The following is a 13,927-nucleotide window of genomic DNA, read 5'->3' on the forward strand; positions in this document are numbered from 1 at the left end:
TTGTGGTGGGTTTGGTTTATGCGCGCACAGCAACATTAAATCAATATACAGCAGGGGGACACCAAAGGCGTCACATTGTACCCATGTGGGAATTGAGACCTGGTCTTCCGGTGTGACGAGGCGAACCTTTAACCCATAGGCTACCTCACCGCATAAAAACACACAAATAGTGTCAACTAAAATAAACCATAAATAACACACGCAATGCCGTTTTAGAAAGGTCAAATCAAACTATGTTGCGTATTTAGGATGACACTTCCTGAGTAATGTGAAAGATTCGGGTGGATTTAGGGTCCTATCAGTCTGATCAACGTTCTAAGGCAACATTTAATTGTCATTACAAAGTCCAGCAATCGAGCCCCTCTGTCTGGAAGACTGTCAATAGTAGTCCAGTTCATGGTCTTCGTGTACCCCTCCTGACAAGTTCAAATTGGCCCGATCCCGCCTTTGACAAAACTTATGAATTCACATATAGATCAGCTGGATTATGTTATCAATAAACCGCTCCTCTCATTCGTATTGTGTTTTTGAATATTTTAAAACCCTAATATTACACCGTGAGATTAGAGTACTCGACTGGTATTTCCATAACTCAGCACCTAACGAACTTTTCTGGTGACCTCTCCCTGGGAGTTTCCTCATTCCCTCAAATGCCTTCTCTCGCCTCTTTTCCAGGAACTGTTTCTCCAGAGTCACACACAGACACAGGCTATGCCTCCAAGGGGTGGGATTCTTGCTGAAATTAAAGAAACAGTCAAATGAAGAATAATTTTCAGTCATCCATATTTGAAAGAAACTAAAATACTGGTTAAAGATTTGAACCCTGGTCTAATATATAGAAGACCATCGTGTTCATATAGTCTGCAAGTCAACATATAAATTCTTCTCTGGGTTAGGCGGGTTTATGATGTACAAAACAACATCAATAGCATAACTTGCCTGGTAGGTCTGAGTTAAGGTATATGGATCATCTTACCGCTAAGATTGTTTTTGTATTGAACCTTATTAAAATGGAAAGAACTATGTAATCACAGGAACGTTTAGGATTTCGACTTACTCCCAGCACAACCAGCAAATCGACGTAGACTTCGGACACTTCGTTAAATAGGAACTTTCTCTCATCCATTGCCCTTCTGTCATTTTATACGGGTCATAGTATATTGTTCCAGAGTTCCTGGTCATACACTAGGTTGGCAGCCTCCATCAAGCTGACCTCCTGTAAAACCAAAGGAAACTTGAAACCTTGTGATCAGGAAATGATGTGAATAGAAATTACGTTTACCCCTCGTTGGTCTCGGTAATATGTCACGTATTGTACCAAGACAATCCTATTGTACTAAGACAATCCTATTGTGCCAAGACAATACTGTTTTACTTAAACAATACTGTTTTACTAAGACATTACTATTTTACTAAGATAATGCAACACTACTAAGACAATACTATTTTACTATACAATACTATTGTAGCACAGATCATAATATTCTACCAAGACAGACACTATTCTACTAAGACAATAGACAATACTATTTTGCTAAGACAATGCTATTATACTAATAATGTTACAAGGTTGACAATCAGAACACTACGTACGTAATCTGTTTCTTTTCCCGGATGTCCAAAAGGAATGTGAAGTCTCGTTCCAAGACAGGATTTGGATTATTTGTCCGACTGTAAGAGTTTTCTTACGCAGCCCTCAGGGGGCATTCCAAGCACCATATAAGGAAATAGGGATCAGGCGTGTCGACTACCAAACAAAACAAACGTGAGATATTATTATAGATTTAAGAATTGCCTCTAAAGAAACAAACATGTTATTTGTGTTCCTGGTATTGATGTATAATAATAATATATCTATGTAACATAACGCCGAAATTTTGATTATCCGGTTTAGAATTGGTCCCATGGCAAGCCCATGCATATCAAGACCATCGGGATGAAGGGTCACCAGGTTCTGACCCTGGTTTGGTATGTCATACTATCCATATGAATCGATACTCATGATGTCAAATCATTTGGATTGTCTGGTCCATACTCTCATATTTACGAAATCCGCAGTCATACATAACTGGAATAGTGTTGTAGCGTTCAGCAACAAACAAATAAACAAACACAGAATGGTCCACACGTATGCAGATAGAACCTTCCACCTGTTATTTCTACTGGGTAATCTAAATAGGATGACGGACTGTGAGTTTGGTTTACGCCGCTTTTAAGCAATATTCAGCAATATCACGGCGGGGGACACAATGGGCTTCTACACATTGTACCCATGTAGGGATTCGAACCCGAAGGTCTTCGGCGTGACGAGCCAACGCTTTAACCATTAGGCTACCCCATCGCTTAATCTAAATAGGAACTGTAGTAGTATTTCTTCAGCTGTGCATATTGCTGGAATATTTACCAAACATAAAACTTTGTAAAGCTGAATTCGTATTGATGGATTAAGCTTCCCCACCAAGAGCTACATCATCAAGGCCATACGCCAAATGTACGAAACGTGTAATTCATTTCTTCATGTTGGTATATATGTTGTCACGTCCATGACACTCCAGGGGGATCCGTTTTGTTTGTTGTTTAAAGCCGCTCTCGGCAATATTCCAACAATATATGGCGGCAATCCCAAATACAATATTATTTTCATTATTAAACAATATCTATATATGACACAGGGTGCGTTTACCCCACAGTTGAAGAGGGCATGCTTACGTGACATCGTGTTATCACACAATTTCATCTCCAGTAGAAAGCGGCTATTTCGGACGTCACGCTAATACCTCAGCTCACAGGGATGCCTGCATCCAGCTATTGGCTGTAGCCTTCATTGTCGTTCACATGATTATGTCATGCTTTTCCAAGATTTGCGGCAACTTACAGGGGAGGATCCAGTTCAAACAACGTATCTAATACTTTACATGTTTTAAAATCTTACTCAGGAGATCTCGTTAAAAGAACTCGCACCACTGAATTGGGTTGTCCTTTGAAAATGTACAGCATTAATGACGGGACGCAATTTGTTTGGTTTGTAAATGTCCATCAGAGACGTTGACCGAAAGGCCAGAGTTACAAGTGTGAGCCAGAAGTAGTCCAGCACCTCCGGCTCATAAATACCTCATTCTTTGCCCGTTCTGACAAAACCCAAATAAACATCGACCAGAAATAGCATATATACATTTGACAAACAATAGTAGTTATTTTTCGCATCCCCACTACTTAAGCATATTTAATTTATGGAATGTTTACATTTAGCTCATCGTTCTATGAAGACTGCTGGGTACCGCTTACGTGTTTTCAATTACGTCGCGAATACCTTTGGCATTAAGCGACCATATATGTTGCCCCCAAAGATAACATGGGCTGCTCTTAGACGGTATTGGTCGACGCCAAGATGTATTCATGTAAGGGGAGTGGAGTTGTTAGCTTCAGATAGCTGAATACTTAGTAATGTTGATATGAGGGTACGCGTGGCTTGAATTACACTCTTGGGATAAGATGCCACTTCTATATGGGATTCTTCTTACTCTGCGTCATCAGCTACATGGGGTGCCCTGACGCCTTTTCCTTTTGTGATGAAATGTATTACTAAGGATCAACAGGTTAAAAGTCAGACTCGCAGTGTGATCCGGCTACAACAAAGCTGACTATATAAAGGGACCCGTGAAGATCCGAGTTAGAACTGATCTTCAAGCAGCTTATACTTGTCGTAAGAGGCGACTAACGGGATCGTGTGGTCAGGCTCGATGACTTAGTTGACACATTTCATCGTATCTAGTCCGTAGATCGCGATAGATGTTATGTCTGGCAGATCACTGGATTACCTGGTCCAGACTCGATTACTTACAAAGACCTATGGCTGGAATAACAACAAACCAATCAACCTATATAAAGCTTATTTGCCCAAATAGAATGAAGCGGCGTATTCAGTTTGTGCTTACAAACCACGCTATGACTCGCCAACTTCCCTCAACTAAGGCCAGATTAGACATTATCATAATTAATCAGGCTTGAATAAAACATTAAGCGGAACATCAAACAAAGTTAACAGCTGTTCAATGTAAGCAGACAGTTATTTGGGAACGATTTGGAAACAGCGGAAGGGAAAATAATTATAATAAATTACTTTGGACACGTGGAATATATCCGTAGAATGAGATCTACGCACGGTAGTCTTCCCATCCTTTGGTAATGTTCTTGCCATGTATGGATGACCTTGACTGTGAGGGATCATACAAGGCAAGTGGTTCACCTGGAAAAACAGAATTAACGAGTGAGTGAGAGTGAGGTTTACGCCGCTTTATGCAATACTCAGCAATATCGAGACGGGGACAATAGAAATGGGCTTCACACATTGTAACCGACTGGGAATTGAACCCGGGTCTTCGGCGTGAGGGCGAACGCTTTAACACTAGGCTACTGGTAAAGGCATATTGATCTTGATGCGAAGAACAGAGATAATCATTTAATGTTATAAGAGGTTTTACAAAGGGGTCAAGTTTTGTAAAGTTATTTTATAAGCGACATTTCAAGCTGATGATCATTAAGATCGTTTTCGAACTGGAACGTTGTATGTGTTTTATTTACTCACTAACTGACTGCCAGTCAAACTGTTAGGAAATGCTAAGTTACATGGCGAACTTCTATTGCACTGTATTTTTTTGTCTTTACGGGCGTTCATTGAATTTTTGTCCAAGAAAAATCAATTTAGTATTCACTTAAAATGCACTATATTGAGTGTATACCTCTGAAGCTAAATGGTTAAACCAATGAATTTGTCACATGTACTGTGTGAATAGTCCGCGCTCGATAATCAAATACTTTTCTCAATATCACAGATCAAAGACTACGGTTCAATCCTGGAAAACGGCTGGAATGGTAATATTGACATCATCTACAGCATTTGCTCTCCTATCCCATTAGTGTCGGCGTAGCGGGCATGGCGACATTGTGTAAACACGATAAACTCGTTATATAGCTTCGATATTCCTTACGAGTGAAATCTTGAAAGGAAGTGCACATTCCTGTACACACGCGTCACTATGGTTTACGCCAAGGACATACACAGGATTGGTCTTTTATTAGGATGCTTAATCTGGCTTAATCACCCGTGGGAATATCCTTGTTTAATTCCTACCGCAGAAATATGCACAAAAACGCGCGACATGGACGGCAACTAGACTAACGCTCGGTATCTGAATATAATGCGTGATATATAAGTAACAAAATAATCCCATTTTAAATTAGAAAAAGGAGCAAAATTGAAAGGATGATTCTGGAAATCTGCTTGCTTTATTTAGGGCTTTTAGCTCGACTAACGCTTAGTCCCTCAAAATATTTATTTTACAGTAATAGTATAAAATAAACTCATTGAATTGGGCAGGAGCTCTCAGTGAGTTGGGAAGTCCACTGGACATAGAGGGAAATCTAGACTTGCTTCATTTTAGGGTTTTACAGCTCGACTAACCCAGTCCCTCAAAATATTTATTTTGGTAGTAGCTCATCAAAACATTTAGATTGGAATAGAACTCATTAGGTTGGGGAGATCGAACCTGGGGAAATCAGACTTGCTTCATTTAGGGCTTTAGCATTTACTGGGGAAGGGGCGACGGTAGGGGAAAATAATGTGGTTAGAGGGACTGTGAGACAGACTAGGTTTGTCATGCAGGGAGGGCTGGGCAGTGGAGAAAATAATGGTTCAGGAATGTGAGGCAGACTAGGTTTTGGCATGAAGGGAGGGCTGAGCAGGTGGGAAAAGAATGGTTCAGGACTGTGAGACAGACTATGAGTTTGTAGCATGAAGGAGGGCTGGGAGACATGAGGCGAACTAGAGTTTTGAAAGCAGAAGGGAGGCTGGGCATGAGTGGGAGAACAATGGCATGGTTCAGGGACTGTGAGGCAAGACTAGGTTTTGGCATGAAGGGAGGCTAGGCTGATACGGGGAAAATAATGTGGTTGCAGGGACTGTGAGACAGACTAGGTTTTGGCATGAAGAAGGGAGGGGCTAGGAGGGTGCAGGAGATTAATGGTTCTGGGACACAGGGCGAAGACTAGAGTTTTTTTTTTTTTTTTTTTTTTTTTACCAAGCAAGGGAGAGCTAGGCAGTGGGGAAAATAATGCTGTTCAGGGACTGTGGGAGCCGGGACTGAGTTTTGCAAAAAGCAGGGAGGTGAAGCAGTGGGAAAATAATGTGAACAGGACTGTGGGGCAGACTAGGTTTTGGCATGAAGGGAGGGCTAGGCAGTGGGGAAAATAATGTTGTTCAGGGACACAGACTGGAGACTTGGCATGAAGAGGGGCTGGGCGGTGGAAAATAATGGTGATGACTTCAGGGACACAATACTGGGGCGAAGACTAGAGTTTGGCAGAGGAGGAGAGGGGCTGGGCAGTGGGGGAGAAAATAATGTTGTTCAGGGACTGTAGAGGCAGACTAGGTTTTGGCATGAAAGAGAGGAGGCTAGAGCAGTGGGAAAATGATGTGGTTCAGGGACTGTAGAGACAGACTAGGTTTTGGCAGCAGAAGCAGGGAGGAGGCTGGGCAGTGGGGAGAAAATAATGCTGTTCAGGGACTGTAGGAGGCAGACTAGGTTTGGCACATGAAGGAGGCTAAGTAAGTGGGAAAATAATGTGGTTCAAGGGCTGGCTATGCAACTAGGTTTGTAAACAGGGGAGAATGACATTGGAAAATAATACTGTTCAGGGACTGCCAGACTACCTCTCTAGAAAACACAGGAAGCTTGATAAACTGAGGGAGCAGAAAACGTCCCAAAAGTAAATTGGCACCAGTTCTTCTGGTGCATGTGGAAATTTATTTAGGAACACATCTCCCGAACCATCCCCACGTCTCACAGAAAGGAAATCCGTGGGTTTGCTTAAGCATGAAAATTGCTTTTATTCACGTTTTGCATGCTTCGGTGGAAACATACCCGTATGAAAGTACAGTATAACAATTATGCTCGACTGTTCCGAATTCATCCCACTTCAATACGTTGGACGCAGAGACATGCCTCGACTCACGTAGAACAGAGAGAGAACGAGCTACTTGGGATGTTGCAGCTGGAGTGCTTCTCACAGTGCGTTGCAAGAATCATGGAACAGCAAAGAAAACCATCCCCTTAGACCGTGGCTTACGCTTCAGAACAACAGGTCCGGACTGCAGACAGGCCCTGGGACAGGGGAGACCACCCGTAACCACCTCCAGGGAAGACCGCCATTTACGGGTGCTTCCTTGCGCAACAGATTCCCTGACTGTGAGGCGATCATCGGCAAACCAGCCTTACCCACCATCCAGTCCGGTAGAAGGACCATATCCAGACTGACTCCGCCGATTCGGTTATCAGAGCCAACAGACCATTTCCGGGGCGTGACGTTAACGCGTGAACATCGACGTCGTCGCTTGGCGAAGGCGTAGAGTTCCGGCGAGTGGCGGCTAATACGGAACTGGCGCCGGGTACTCTTCAGTGACGAGAGCCGCTTCCAGTTGAACCACAAAGCTGATGGTCGGGTACGGAGTCTACAGACGTCCGGAACAGACGCACAGCACGTTGTTGCTTTGGCTCAAGCTCTACAGGAAGGTATGCGTCGCATCCCAGATCCCGCGTGATCAGACGTCTTGTGCACTCTGCGCGACGTCGATGTGGCAGCATGTATCGCTGCAAAGAGGTGGACACACTCGCTACTGAGGGGAGTTGGACACTCAAAGACACTCTGTCAGTACTGATGTGCGTGCATGTGTTGTCATGATCGAAACCCGGACATTTTGAACCTCCTGTGAAAAACGTCACAAAACTCTACTTACAACCAAATTGTTTCCAATTGTTCTGTAATGACAGTCTGCATAATATGTTCAACAATTATATAAAACATTTCAACATTGAATTGCACGTGTTTGTATCATTTTATGATAAAAAATGATCAGGGACGTTTCTTTACCCTCAGTTTATAAACAAGCGTGGTAGGTTCTTTTTCTTATCATAGGCGTTAACTAAGATCGTAAGAGGTTTCAATTTGAGACCCGTGATAACGTCAGATTATCCACCTAATAAATACGATTAGGCTACATTCCAGCGTTCTCTCATGTCAAATACAACCACCGGAAACCTATTACTGTCACCAGGCGTAAACACGGGAGACACAGCCTGTCAGGAAGTGTGGAGTCACGGAATATTTAACCCTTGAATTACATGCTGTCATAATGCCTTTTTAAAGCGAGGAGGCGCGTCTATGTCAAATATCAATAAATCGATATATGGGTCACCATTGCCATATTAGGAAACCCGGTGGGAGGGTAAACCTTCATACAGGTTACACCCATTACACAACCGTTGTAGGATAAAAAGTCTAAAAAGCATGAGAAGGAACAAATGATTGAATAAAGACAGCAGAAATAGGTCTACCCAGTTAAGGTGTTCGTCGCTCGAGGTGGGTGTTTGTACACGGGGCGTAAGACAGGGCGGTGTACTCTGTCCGTATGTTTTCATATAATGTGTGTGAAAAGAATTATTTTTCAGGGTGTGCTATTTTGAGGAGAAGATGTACTCACCTGAAACACCTGGTAGGGATCAAAGCTGAGAAGGAACGGCCAAAATTATTCACAATGCTGTAATCTCAAGTTTTTGACAGGTATTGGATAACTTTAATGAAACTACCAAGTAAGAGTGCAATACAATTATATAAATGGCAACAGTTTGGCAATATTTGAGAGTTGTTGAAAATACCACGTGCATATAGTAAGTGTAATAAAGATTAAGCATCACAAAATACTATAAGCAAATATATACCTGCAAGGTAAATGTTGTTTGATTATTACTCCTTAACGTTATAATACAATTATATAAATACACATCAGAATGTATGCACGGAAAAGCATGTAAGATGACATATGGAATGTGTTAGTTTATTACAACTGTAACTACAAATGTAACATACCTGTCCATTTTCTTTGAGTTTGGATGGGGACGGTGATTCCGGTGGAATGAATGGAACGTAGTCGTCTGGTGTCGTTGGTGATGTTGCAGTGTCTCCTAATAAGCTTTCGACGACGAGCTTTGCTTAATCTGAAAAAGGGACATTGCCTGGTTAAGACGGTGTTAAGTTGCTTCTCTCGTATACTACACCCATGTCTTCAGTGTCAAACCTGAGGATGTCGTCAAACTGAACCCGTTTGGTGGTCGGGCTGGGTAATACTGTATCTGTCCTCGGTCGAGGGGATATTTGAAAATAATCTTTTAGGCTTCTTGAGACTCATCACTATTGTGACGAAACCCTGTAGTAAGTTGACTTCCAATACAATTTTATGTAGTCCATGTGTGTGTTTGTGCATGGACATATATCATGTCAGAATTAAAAGTCAACTTTTGAATGTAACCTAAATCTTGTATCATGCAACTGGGTCCATAATACTCAGTTTTCGGGCTATATGGTCTAATTTATATAAACTTGTTTATTTTGGGAGAAAATGCAGTCTTTTCTTCTATTAATCCCAATGGGAGACTATTTTTTCAAATCTTTATTGGGACTATATCTTCATTATTAGTTAATGTAGAACAATTCAGGAAAATCATATACGTGACGGTAGCCACACTAACGTCTGCTATCACATGTCCAGATTTGACTCATAAAGAGATTAATGAATATTTTTGGGCTATATATTAAAACCTGAAATGCTTGAGAAACACAGTCTCTAAGTTTCAAGTATCATTTTCAATCTTTCTTGGTCAAGTCAGAGGATTGTCCCTCTGACGTCCGCCAACTCCTATAAATTCCAAACCATTCTAGTTGGGGGCAGTTCCCACGGTGGATCTCACACCAACTAGGACCTCTTGGGCTTATGGACACAGGAATATGTTGAGTAAGTTCCTTGTAATCTTACCTTTCAGTCCTGGCGTTCCACTTATTACTTCATATAACTGTACTCACTAGTCCTGTCAGAATTATCGTTAATATTACTAAGTATCACAACATGAAAGATTCATGTTTCTTCATATCCATATAGTCTTACAAGAATATAAAGGCTTAATAGGAGTTCCAGTTCATTATTTACCTATTACAACTTTATTTTGGTTATTCAGGTCTACATAATGTTGCCAGATCCTAATAAATGTATTAGCATTACAGTTGGATTGTGCTCTTTTTTCATATATATTATTATTTTATCTTAGTTCACTGGTGCGGTCTTTATGAAGATTGTTTCTAGACGACCACATGTGGTTGAGCCAATAACCTTTAACGCAGGGTCATTACCGCTGCTCAGACACCAAAAATGACACTGCTATACGTAGGTTGGAAAAATCTCAATGAGAGAGAGATATGCTGTCTGTGACGTCTGGACAAATGGAACACACAGTGACCTTTCGTGACTCAACCAATGAAAAGACTTCATTTCCACGCGCACTTTACAGGAGCCCTGTCACCGTCTATCCGCCCGGCTGATCTCGTTTGATAACGATACGTTGATCAGTTGATTCGGATAAAGAGTTGATTAAAGGAACATTGACGTATTGTTCCAGGGTTGTGATAGACAACAGATTGCAGCTCGAGTCGTCCTGTAATGACTAAAGCTCCCTACTCCAACAACATGCATATAAGCCACACCACCGTGTAAACGCACTGAAATCCCAGCATACACGGAACTCGTCGGGTCAAACCACAGAGAGAGGCTGTTCTTATCAGAGCAGCCCGCACGTGGATTTGCCTGTTTCCGCGCTCTTGGCTACAACTCTGCCCACGTAACGACCCAATGTTTTTTTATATATAATATATACACAAACGTGCGATCCCAAGTCCACCATACATTACACACGCAAACCTTGAAGCATCGCCCCAGATGCCGTATCCTCACTGATTAGGAATAGTTTCAGCTATGCACGCATGATTTCAGTACTCGATGTGTCCTCGTGTATGCGAACAGGAAGTGTTTATGTATCTGATAAATATCTGAAAATTGGCCTAAATTATTACACTTACCATGTTTAACAGTTACTATTGAGTACAATGAGAACTTATTTATAGATGGTCATCGGTGAGGTGTTAACTTTGACATACAACAGCTTAATACCCTATCACAGTGACCTAAGATCTGATAATGCTCTCACACAGCACGCTTGGTTTCATCTCTATATGCTAGTGGGTGGATCAGTGACTATGTACTGAAGTGTTCACATGGACAACAGAGATATATATACAGTGTGAGTCCTGGAGAACAATCCTAGCATCTAGCATACCTATAAATCTGGGAATGACATGACATGGAACAACTATGTCAAGGTTAGTTGTCTGTGCACAAAGTACTATAAAGTGAGTGAGTGAGTTGGGTTTTACGCCGTTTTTAGCAATATTCCAGCAATATCATGGCGGGGACACCAGAAATGGGCTTCAGACATTGTGCCCATGTGGGAATCGAACCCGGGCCTTCGGCGTGACGAGGCAGACGCTTTAACCACTAAGCTACCCCACCGCCCAGTTCTATAAAGTGAATCTTACAGGATAAGTAAAATAATTAGAGATCTAAACATAATGTTAGTTGGGGCAATGAAAAAGCTATATATTAACTTATTCCCGTTGACCAATTGGATCATTTCAGTTCTATCACAATATAATATGGACTACAGAAAGCTAGAAGCTGTTTTTAGGGATATCTAGCACTGTGCTGAATGCATGCACCTGCAGATCAGAGTGAAATCTTCTATATTCACCTTTTCTTCACATTCTTTGGTTACCTTCAAACCTCACCCTAATAGTTAGATTGTTGGAGGTGGAATCATGTGTCCCTATATATAATGTTTTCTGTATTTTGATATATTTAAATGCTATACCTGTATTTAAACATGTTTGCCCACCTAATTAAGCCATTGAGAAATTGTTTAAGGATAATAGATTTGAAAGGGATGAGCTTAGGAGGCCTCTTCTTCTACATATATTCATGAGTTGGTGTGTGATGTTTTGAAACCAGCCCCGTCCCATCCACAACAATGATGTCCTGTTAGTCGTCTAGTTTGTTGTAGTTTGCATCCTTGCTTCAGGGCTGGTTTCTAAGTGTGTCTCACAGTCCTGAAAGCATATTATTTTCCACAGCCTAGCCCTCCCTGCAGTGCTAAAGCCCTAAATGAAGCAAGTCTGGATTTTCCAAAGGTTCTGAATCCCTGAATCTCCCTGGGTCTCCTTTTCACAATTTAGATGGGTTTACTTGTTACAATCCAAATTACATATATATATTCGGAGACTAAGCGTTAATCTAGCAGGTCCTCAACCACTGACTAAATCCATCCCGACATCTGATGCACACAAATACCTGTACCATTCCACTTGGCTCCCCGTCGCTCTCACAGAGACAGGCTGTGGCATTTGGCAAGTGTTTCCTGACCAAGAATGGCTCTGTGAAACACATGTACAGAAATCTTATCATGATAAAACAGTGATGGCCATAGTGACACGTGATGACACTTGAATCTGTTTCATATGAATGGAAGACTCTAAGGAGCATACCGATAATTGATTACACATGAATCTGTTTCATACGAATAGAAGAATCTAAGGGGCATACTGATACTTGATGACACTTGAATCTGTTTCATATGAATAGAAGACTCTAAGGAGCATACTGATACTTGATGACACTTGAATCTGTTTCATATGAATAGAAGACTCTAAGGGGCATACTGATACTGGATGACACTTGAATCTGTTTCATATCAATAGAAGACTCTAAGGAGAGCATACAGACACTTGATGACACATGCACACAAGTGTCTAGTATACTTAGCATTGTAAATAGAAATCATATTTACAGACTCTGACGAACGTAACTCTCTCTATCAGTTGTTATATAAACATACAACGACATTTCTGTATTATACATTTGTTAACCTGAAATCGGTTTGCTATAAACTTAAACGGAACACCAAAATGCGGTACAAAACCCAAATATTGAAATGCTGGATTATGAACGGATACATACATTACATGTGGGTTTGTTTCTTTATTAATATTATCCCGCTCCACATATTTCATGCATCTATACAAAAGATACACTCATTATAAAATGTGTGAATCGTCATGTGTATGAAATCGAAAGGAGCTGAGTAAATGTCGACAAGTACCCCATCCCCAACAAGGAAGCACCACTTAGAGACAACCTGCTAGTGTTAAGCATTGTGAAGTTAGAAGCTGCTAGTATCCACATTATGTTGTAATGACAACATGTATGAATATCAGGCCTTGGGAACACAGTGAAGACTGTTTGAGGAGTAGCCCACATGGAACACAACAACTCTTCAGAATCAGTCTGTTCACAGCGCTTATACTCCGGTGTCGTGTAACTAAATGATGGGAAATCTGGACGATGCAGCGAGTAGGAAATGATGCTGTAAAGGAAGTGTCTGGGGACAAGCCCTTACCCAGGATGACTGAATAATCAAACACAGAATTGACCTTGTGTCGCGAGAAACATGTCTTAAAGTCTGTGTTTCGTATTGTTACGATTGTTTGAAGAAAACCGACAGGATGTTTCAACACCCATGTTATGACATTATGAACTAAACTTTATGAATGGGTGCGTTGGCTTTAAAAGTTTGAACAGTATTCCAGTGATATCACGATGTGTCAACTAATTGTAGGGGGAACTCCCGTAATAGTGCCGGTCATACACGTGTAATGCTTGTAGTTTCCATGACTTCAAACATGTAAACTCACAGCGTGGTTTAAGAATATCCATGCTTTGTTTGGTTGTTGTTTAACGCCGCACTCAAGCAGACTTCCAGCTATATGGCGGGAACTAAGTAAATAATCAAGTCTGGACCAGACAATCCACTGATGACATCATGAACATCGATCTACGCAATGGGGAACCGATGACATGTGTCAACCAAGTCAACGAATCTGACAACCCGATCCCGTTAGTCGCTTCTTACTTCAAGCATGGGTTACTGAAGACCAA

The 13,927-nt window shown here is 41.4% G+C and overlaps 1 long non-coding RNA gene across 1 annotated transcript; it reads right to left on the reverse strand.

Moving 5' to 3' along the window:
- Positions 1 to 4,232: 4,232 nt before the first annotated feature.
- LOC124259177 lies at positions 4,233 to 9,011 on the reverse strand. The gene is made up of 3 exons (XR_006893771.1): positions 8,923 to 9,011; positions 8,537 to 8,561; positions 4,233 to 4,246 (listed from the first exon to the last, which is right to left on the reverse strand). It is a non-coding gene; the product is annotated as an uncharacterized LOC124259177 (long non-coding RNA).
- Positions 9,012 to 13,927: the final 4,916 nt, after the last annotated feature.

This window comes from Haliotis rubra, unplaced genomic scaffold, assembly GCF_003918875.1.
Source record: "Haliotis rubra isolate DU_JTF1 unplaced genomic scaffold, ASM391887v1 Scf711, whole genome shotgun sequence".
In the NCBI taxonomy this organism is placed as follows: domain Eukaryota; kingdom Metazoa; phylum Mollusca; class Gastropoda; order Lepetellida; family Haliotidae; genus Haliotis; species Haliotis rubra.